The sequence below is a fragment of the Pezoporus occidentalis genome, unplaced genomic scaffold, assembly GCF_034315485.1.
Source record: "Pezoporus occidentalis ecotype Australia unplaced genomic scaffold, CSIRO_AGI_Poc_V1 ctg153, whole genome shotgun sequence".
Classification (NCBI taxonomy): Eukaryota; Metazoa; Chordata; class Aves; order Psittaciformes; family Psittacidae; genus Pezoporus; species Pezoporus occidentalis.
In genome coordinates, this window is record NW_026913350.1 from 1,717,795 (window position 1) to 1,726,436 (window position 8,642).

General features: G+C 60.4%; 1 protein-coding gene across 3 annotated transcripts in view; it reads right to left on the minus strand.

Moving 5' to 3' along the window:
- PTPRU (protein tyrosine phosphatase receptor type U) overlaps nt 1–7,954 on the minus strand; it is a 55,736-nt gene extending 47,782 nt beyond the window's left edge. For all 3 annotated transcript variants that reach the window (XM_062611420.1, XM_062611418.1, XM_062611417.1), the window contains exon 1: nt 7,883–7,954. The gene's annotated coding sequence lies outside the window, so the exon portion shown is untranslated. The remainder of the gene's footprint in view (nt 1–7,882) is intronic.
- Nucleotides 7,955–8,642: the final 688 nt, after the last annotated feature.

The window sequence follows — 8,642 nt, forward strand, 5'->3', positions numbered from 1 at the left end:
TAAATCCAGAGCTGCAGAAGCCTGCGGATGCCTTTGCTCACCAGCTTATTTATTGCTTTTAATACCTCCCCTCGTCGCTGGCAGCACCAGGTTTGCTTTGCAGATGCTAAAACCACCCCAAATCAAATCTCCTGTTTTTCATCCCCAGAAAGCTGCTCGAAGTCTGCCCCCACCCCCTTTGTTTTCATAGGCCCTATAAAAACCCAGCTGAGATGCAGGCAGACACCAGCCCCTGCCTGCTCTGGCTCTAAGGGTGAGCAGGCAGGAGCACGGCACCAGCAAGGATGCTCCTGCATCCTGGCAGACTCAAAAATGGGCTTGAATCCGTGTTCCCAACAGCAAAACCTCGAGCTTGGTCACACAAAGATGAATTGGTGGCCAACAGCCTGCTGCAGGATGGATTCATGGATGGTGCTGGCAGCCGAGAAGACACATCCATGCATCCATCCATCCCGACTCCCTCCTCTCCATCCTGGTTGCTCCTCAGCAACACCCCAAGCCCCCATCCCCAACCCACCAAGCCAAGGGAAGGCATCGCCCTCCCTCTGAGCCTGGAGCCCCCTTCCAAAGCTGGATTTCCAGCAAGCCCAGTGCAGCACCCACATCACATTCCCTGCGGGAAGGCTCAGGACATTACATCCTATAGGGGAAGGAAAACCACTGCTGAGCAGCGAGCACACAGGGCAGGGGGGCTGACCTGCAGCATCCTCCCCCAAAACACCAGGATTACACTGATTATCATGGAACGGTTTGGGTTGGAAGGGACCTTAAAACTCATCCAGCTCCAACCCTGCCACGGGCAGGGACCCCTTCCACTGGAGCAGCTTGCTCCAAGCCCCTGTGTCCAACCTGGCCTTGAACACTGCCAGGGATGGGGCAGCCACAGCTTCTCTGGGCACCCTGTGCCAGCGCCTCCACACAGGGAAGAACTGGGATGTATCCTCCCCCATCCAGCTCCCTGTTCCCATCCCAAACAGAACATGGGAATCAAGCAGGAGACAGCCCTTTGCACAGAGCCAGACACGATGAGCAGCAGCTCCCCAGGCAGGAGCCCAGGTGAGATATGAAATGAGAAGTTCAGCGAATGAAAAGGGAACTAGGCCAACACAGAGATGCGCTGCTTAACTTTGATGCTGTTAGGACCCGAGGAAAGCGGCCTGGCTCCTGGATGCACAAAAAGAATCAATGGGATGTAAGCACTCGGGAGACAGCGGAAAACACGGTCCAAAATGAGCAGAAATAGGAAAGTCCTTGGGGAAAAACCTGGCTGGGCAGTGGCCAAACCTGCATCACATCCCCATGGAGAGAGGATGGAGCCGGACAGCGGAGAGGGGCTTTGAAAGTCAACCCCGAGCTGCTCCTTCCTCATAAACACCCTGGAAAGCTTCAGCACCCACCTCCATGGGTGCCCCATTGCCACCAAACCCACACAAGAGGGGACTTTGAGGTGACCCCCACCCCTGCTAATCCCATTACCCCACTTAGAGCACCCAGCCGTGATGTGAGGAGCATTCATCGCGCTGAGCACACGTTGATGTGCCTCTGCTGATGGGCAGGGATGCGCTGGGGAGGGGTTAGAAGCTGTGCATGACCCAGGCCCTGGCACTTTAGGATGTGTTGGGTTGCCTTGCCCCATGACAGACCCCTGTGCCCATGAGTGGGCTGCCAGCTGCAGGGGAAAGGCTTCAGAGGAGACAACATCCCTGGGTGGATCCGCAGGGACTTGCTGCCCCATCACAGCTTGAGATGTGGGGGGAACCGAGGCATCAGGGCACGCAGCATGGGACAGGGAGGAGACTGCACCCTAAAGAGCCCTTCAGAGCATCCCCAAACCACAGCAGTTCCACGGACACCTCCAAATCCATCCAAGCAACGAAATGCAGTTTGTCCATAGCCCATCCTTCCACCTGCCTTCACCTCCGTAAGCGAGCGGCCACGATGCTCCATCGCCTCTGGCCCTTCAGAGAAAAAGCCATTCCCATCATGTCCTGTCAGGCAGCAAGATGAGCCCCGGGCAGCATCCCAAAGACGAGGCTCTGCGCTAGGGAAGCGGCTGGGCTGCAGCATCGCATCTCCTGCTCCAGACTGGTCGCTGCTCTCCTCCTGGTGACATCCCGCTCCCCGCGACCCACGCAGCAGCCGATGGGCCCATCGCAGGGTGAAGCACCTTGAGCAGAGCAGCACTCGCTCCTCCACGGGGCTAATTGGGCTCCTTAGGCTGCAGGTCTATGGCATGAAGCAGGCACCAGGCTCCAGTGCCCAGCGGCTCGGGTCCCACACGCTGGCATCCGCAGCCACCCCGAGCGGCCGCAGGGACAGCGGCCTCATTAAGACCCATCAGGTCATCACCATCCCCTGGTCCTGTCCTGGGAGAGCTCGGAGCATCTCAAGCCAAGCGCTGCAGCCACAACCCCGATTGGTTTCGTGATGGCAAGAAAGGGCTGATCCCTGTGAGTGCTCCCACACGGTGGGGATGAGACCCTCGGTGCCATGGGTTAAGTGGTGGCCGTGGCAGTGCTGGCGTGAAGATTGATCTTGATGATCTTAAAGGTCTTTCCCAACCTTGATGCTATACTCTATAGACTTGATTCCATATTCTTTGATCCATGGAGGAGGGGGTCTAGGAAGTCAAAGCTGTCTACTGGCTTATGTAGGGCTGCCAGACCAAGAGGGTCCCCAGTACTCAGCATGGGGAAGGATGGACCCTCTGCCAGCCCCATGCAGCCCTGCCCCAGCACAATCACCTTGTTGGGGGTGATTCTGCAGTGGTTTTTAAGCCAAATCGAATAAAACACAGTAAGAAAACAGGGCAAGACAAAACCAGTCTGAGATTTGCTCTGCCTGCAACGCATCCAGCTGCAGTGAGGGGACATGAAGGGTACCAAGCACCCACCAAGCCTCCCCCAGCTCCTGTTTCAACATCTGGAGCCCTCTGGGGCTGCAGGAAGGTGAAGATACACAGATTTATGGCCAAAACCAGCCGGGAGGCTCTTTCAGTGCGAGTGTGACAAGGAAGGAGGGGAGGAAACCACACACCAGGACCCCACTGAACCCCAAACTGCAGGAGCATCGCCCTCCCTGCACTCCCACTGCAGCCCCAACATTGCCTCAGAGCTGCCCCGGCACCCTGATGGATGGTGCCCCATGGGAACAGCCCCACATCCATGGGAGGAGCTTTGCTGTCCTGCTGCCACAGTGGGCAGAGCATCAGCACCCAGATGTGGGGTCTGGCATAGGTCCACAGCGACAGCCCCAACCCAGCTCACAGAGCTGCCACAATCCACACCTGCATTTGCTCTCCAGATGGGAGAAACTGGGGTGCAAAGAGCCCCTTAAACCTATAGGAAACCCATGGGCTACCTCATCACCAGCAGCCTGGCTGCAAAGCAGGGCCATAACACCCCAGGCAGGACCTGGAGGAGCATAAAAGCAGCCAGGGGATGAGCTGCAGCAAACGAGCATCTAGGAAGCAGGACCAACACTGCTGCCCTTAAAATGAAAGGCAGGGCCTGTGTTCACAGGACCCCTCTAGGCATGGAGGCCGGCATCCCCTCTCCTCCATCCCAACACTCATCCGCATCCATCCCAGCACCCATCCGCATCCATCCCAGCACCCATCCGCATCCATCCCAGCACCCATCCACATCCATCCCAGCACAGGGAGAAAGCAGCAGCTTCTGCCAGGCCACCTGCAGCGGAAAGGAAAAGCTCCATCTCCAGGACTTATTTAAGGCTGCCAAGGAGGAGGCAATTAGCTCCGGGGCACTAATTGCTGGGAATCCTCCTTAGCCCAGAGGAGAAAGCCTCAGTTTCCCCATGTTCAAGTGGGTTTCTCCAGCTTGGAATGGGAGGGTGAGATCCCAAAGCAAATCCCAAGCTGCCTTCAGGGAGAAGAGGTTTGGGAATCCTGACATTTAATCATGCGGTAACTAAAGGTTCCCAGACATGTCTAATAAGACAATTATAGTGCATGTTAATAATAGATTATTAAAAAGCTTATTTATGGAGGTTTAAGCAGGCAGATGGCAGAGATGTGTGGATAAGGCTCCCGGAGCCTGCGCTACCTCCCAGCTCCAAGCATGCAGCAGGGATTTACCTGCCTCTGCCTCACCATCGCCTCGTGCTTAACCCTTGCATGGCTGCTAAAAGCAAAGCAGCAAATCCCAGGAGAGGATTTGTATGGGATGCTGTGGGCTCTGAGCCCCTCTGCAGAGTGAGGATGGGGTGATGGGTTGTATGCAATGGAAAAGCTCCATCCAAGGGGAAACCAGCGTCAAGAGCCAGCAGGGAGGGTGTCGCAGGCAGAGCCATCAACAAGCATCTGCCTTTGTCTTCCAGGAGGTGTCTCTGCTTCCCCTCTTCTTCCTGCTGGGCTTTGCTCCGGGAAAGCTCCCAAGGAAGCTGGAATGGGGCTGGTTTGTCTTAGTTTGGATAATAAAGGGAAAAATGTGCAGTTGGAGCCAGGAGGTGACTCACCAGGATCCCTGTTCCCGAACGCAGACCAGGGCAGGTCCAAACACCCAGAGTCAACACACGACAACAGGAGATCTGGAGCAAGAAGAGGGCAAAAATGGGGCAAACGCAACAGTGAGTCTTGGTGGGGAGGAAAAACAGGCATGGCCACTTTCCAATTCGGATCTCTGACATGGAGCCAGAGGGACAGGTCCACCCAGGAGCATCAGCATCACTCAGAGCATCCCTATCACTTGGAGCATCCTTAAACTCTTCTTCACCCTCTCAGATGATAAAGATCCACCACGCTCCAGTGCATGGAGAGAGGACACTGGAGAGCCAAGGGCTTGGGAGCTGGAAGCTTCTGCCCCGGTGGCATCAATGGGATTCTCCGGAGCATCCGCATGGAGGAGCCCGAGGGGTGTTTGCACTGCCTGGATGCTCCAGGAAAGGCCAAGGCATTAAAAACACACATAGAGAAGCAAGCAAGAGAAAGAGGCTCTTCCCTGGCAGAACAAGCAGGGAGGGGAAAAACATCCAAGCCTGAAACAAGCAGACAAGGAAAACGTAACGCCAGATGGGGTGGGGAGGAATGAAAACGCCCATCGGCAGCCAGGTGGAGGGAAACAAACCCCGGGAAGAGCAGGATCAGGCACCCGAGCACAAAACACTGACCCCAGCACCAGCCTCCCCCCACTGCTTGGGGTCAGCCCCTGCATAGGGGCAGGCAGACGCAGCATCCCGCTTCCCGGAGCATCCTCCCGTGACCCCGCTGCTGCAGACGCTGTGGTTAACGGTTAACGGGGTTTGTTGTGCTTCCCAACCCCAATCCCAGCCCCGGGGACGGCGTCTGCTCCGCAGTTCCCATTCACTCAGCCAAGACAACGCAGCGACAGGGGTCAGGGTCACCCGTGCTGCCTCCCCTGCCTGCTTGGCGCAAGGGGTGACAGGACCCCCCCATTGAGGGGCTCCTCGGACCCAAGCACCCCTTAGACCCCCCCCAAACCAGCTCTAGTGCCACCCTCAGACGTCCAGAGCGCCCCCCCCCCCCGAACTCCTGCAGCACCAAGCTCTGAAGTGGAAGCTGCAAACCCAAATATTGTGTGTGTTTAATTGCTGCTAACGAAGGCAAAGCCAAGCGCCAGCAGCTTCCGCATAATTACAGCGGGAGTGCCACGCAGCGCCTGGAAAACAGCCCGGGAGCATGGCGGGATGCGGGTTGGGGTACGCAGGGAATTGCAACTTCGGGCTGAAGTTCTGGGGTGCACCGGGGCAAGAGGAGTGGAGATGTGCCCTCTCCTAGCAAGGATAGGGCAAAGGAGCAGAGCCTGCCCAGGCTGGAGCCCTTCAACCCAGCCTGCTCCGAGCTCAGAGAGGTTTTATTCCAAAGAGCCCAGAAGGGAAAAGATGAAGCTGGTGCATCCCATCGGGGACAGCTAGCGGGTCCCCATCACTGACACACAGCGCAAGGGACCGCTGGGTTTGGCACCCACCATCCAAAACCTCCTCCCGGACTCCAGCGGTTGGGTGTGATGATTATAAAGCTCTTTTCCAGCCCAGGTGGTTCTGGGATTCTAGGACAAGCAGGACACAGCCGTGTGCCGACAGCTTCGTCGCTGGGAAATCCTAATGAAGTGCAGAACTTTGTTCAAAGAGCATCCCAAAGCGGCGAGGAGGCTGTGAGCAGGGCACACGGCTTCTCCCCCTGCTCAGCCACTTGTCCATGAGGGGCCGCGGCTCCCAGACATTCCATGCCTCAGTTCAGAAGGGATCGCACTGCACCCATTCCATGCAAAGGAGCGGCAAGAAACCACCCAGGTTCCAAATACCCACAGAGACGAGCAGCCGGGTGTCCCCACGGCTGGCTCTGGGGTCCCTGCAGGCAGCAGCATCCCTGCCGCCAGGCAAGCCACATCGGCAGGACGGAACACACCGGGATTCATGGAGGAAGCAGCCTGCCATAGAGCCAGGGGGGCCGGGGCAGCCCCTCACCGCCGCGCTGAGCCTGCTCTGCACCTACCAGGGCAGCGCTGGAATAAACACGCTCTGATTTACACCAGGATCCTGCCCTCTGCAAGTGCCATCTTGCCGGGCAGGAAGCTCGCAGAGGGGAAAGGGGACTCTGCTCCCCACAGAGCCCCCAGCCCCAGGTCCCCATCCCTGCCCCTCACAGCCTGCAGCAGCTCAGCCATCAACACCACACACCCCAGGAGCGGGGAGCAGCACAGCTCAGGACCCCTCCCCTGACACCCGCATGGGTGCAGATCCCCCTTGCTCTGGCAGAGGGCTCCGAGACCCTCCCCAGCTGCGTGCCTCAGTTTCCCCATTGCCTCCTTGCTCTGCCCTGAAGCAGGGGCTGCTCCATGCACACAGCAGCCTCTAGCCCCAACCCAGCACACACAGAAACCCATTCCCTCCACCTTCCATGAGCCACAGAGCGCCTCAGCTACTTCATATTCCCCCCATCCATCCATCCCTTGTCTCCCCGCCGCACGGCTCAGACTTATTCTGCTTTCTGCTGACGGGGGCCACTATTTATAGCTGTTTGGAGGGAGGCCACTACCCAAAAAAAAAACCTAAAAATCAATGCACCAACACGCAGGTTTCTAAAGGTGAAGCAACCTGAAGAACCAGCCAAAAACCACCCCTTAACGCACCAAGCATCACTCGGGAGCCGGAGGCTGCAGCACCGGGGTCCTCTCGGACCAAAGAACCAGCTCCATCCCCTTCTGCCTCAGTTTCCCCCCTGTAAAACGCACTCGCAGCCCCCCTGGCAGCAGCTCGGGAGCCCCGCACCCCGCCTGTGCCTCCTCCCCAGCCCCTCGCAGGGTCCGGCTCGATGGGGATGAAGTAAAACACCAACAATGAAGGAAACGGACCCAAAGCCGAGGCGGGAGGGAGGGAGCCGGGGCTGCGGGAGGGAACCGGGGCTGCGGGAGGGAGCCGGGGCTGCGGGAGGGAGCCGGGGCTGCGGGAGGGAGCCGGGGCTGCGGGAGGGAGCCGGGGCTGCGGGAGGGAGCCGGGGCTGCGGGAGGGAGCCGGGGCTGCGGGAGGGAGCCGGGGCTGCGGGAGGGAGCCGGGGCTGCGGGAGGGAACCGGGGCTGCGGGAGGGAACCGGGGCTGCGGGAGGGAACCGGGGCTGCGGGCAGCACCAGCCCCGGCCGCCACTTGTTCCTCCGTGAGGGTCCCCAAGCCCCCCCCCATCACCGGAGCGCATCCGGTGCCACCGCGAGCGTAGGGGGAAGTTTTGCCTTCCCGGGGCCGCCCCGTTACAGACCCGGGCTCAGGTCCGGTGCGGGCGGCTCAGCCAAACACCCCCCCTCCTCCTCCTCCTCCTCCTCCTCCTCCTCCTCCAGCCCCACTGTCCCGAACTCGGCGGCCGGAACCAGCTCGTACCGGGTGCCCCCCCCATACCCCACTCCGTTCTTACCGGCGGGGGTCTCGGTGTCCAGCGCGCAGACCCGCAGGGCGAGGGCGAGGAGCAGCGCCGGGGCACTGCGCATGGTGCAGGAGAGACCGGAGCGGCCCCAGGGACGGGGATGGGGATGGGGATGGGGGGTGTGCACGGAGGGTCCGGTACCGGGGGTGCGGGATGGGTCCGGGCCCCGCGGTTCCGGGAGCGGGGCCACGCGCCCGCCCCGCGCCTCAAATAGCGGCGGTGCCCGCACGGCGGCGGCGGCGGCTCCTCTCGCTCCGCCCTGACGTCAGCGCCGCCGCGCGGGACACGCCGCTACCGGCGGCACCGGCAGGGCAGCACCGGCAGCGCGGGCAGGCCGGGAGCGCCCCCTGCCGGCCGCCGAGAGCAGCGCCAGCCCCGCCTCCGGGCGGTGGGACGGGGGGGTCCCGGGTGCAGGGGTGGAGTGGGGGGGGGATCCCTTGCAATGGGGTGCACGGCTTTGGGGGGTCCCCAATTGCAGGGGGATCCCTGGCTGCAGGGGGGTGCAAGGCTTTGGGGGGTGCCCAACTGCAGGGGGGGGTACAGGATGCAGGGGTACGAGGTTGCAGGGAGTGCAAGGCTCTAGGGGGGTCCCCAATTGCAGGGGAGGGTCAGGATGCGGGGGGGGGGGTCAGGATGCAGGGGGGTGCAAGGCTTTGAGGGGTCCCCAGTTGCAGGGGGGGTCAGGATGCAGGGGGGTGCAAGTCTTTAGGGGGTCCCCAATTGCGGGGGGGGTCCAGGATGCAGGGGGGTG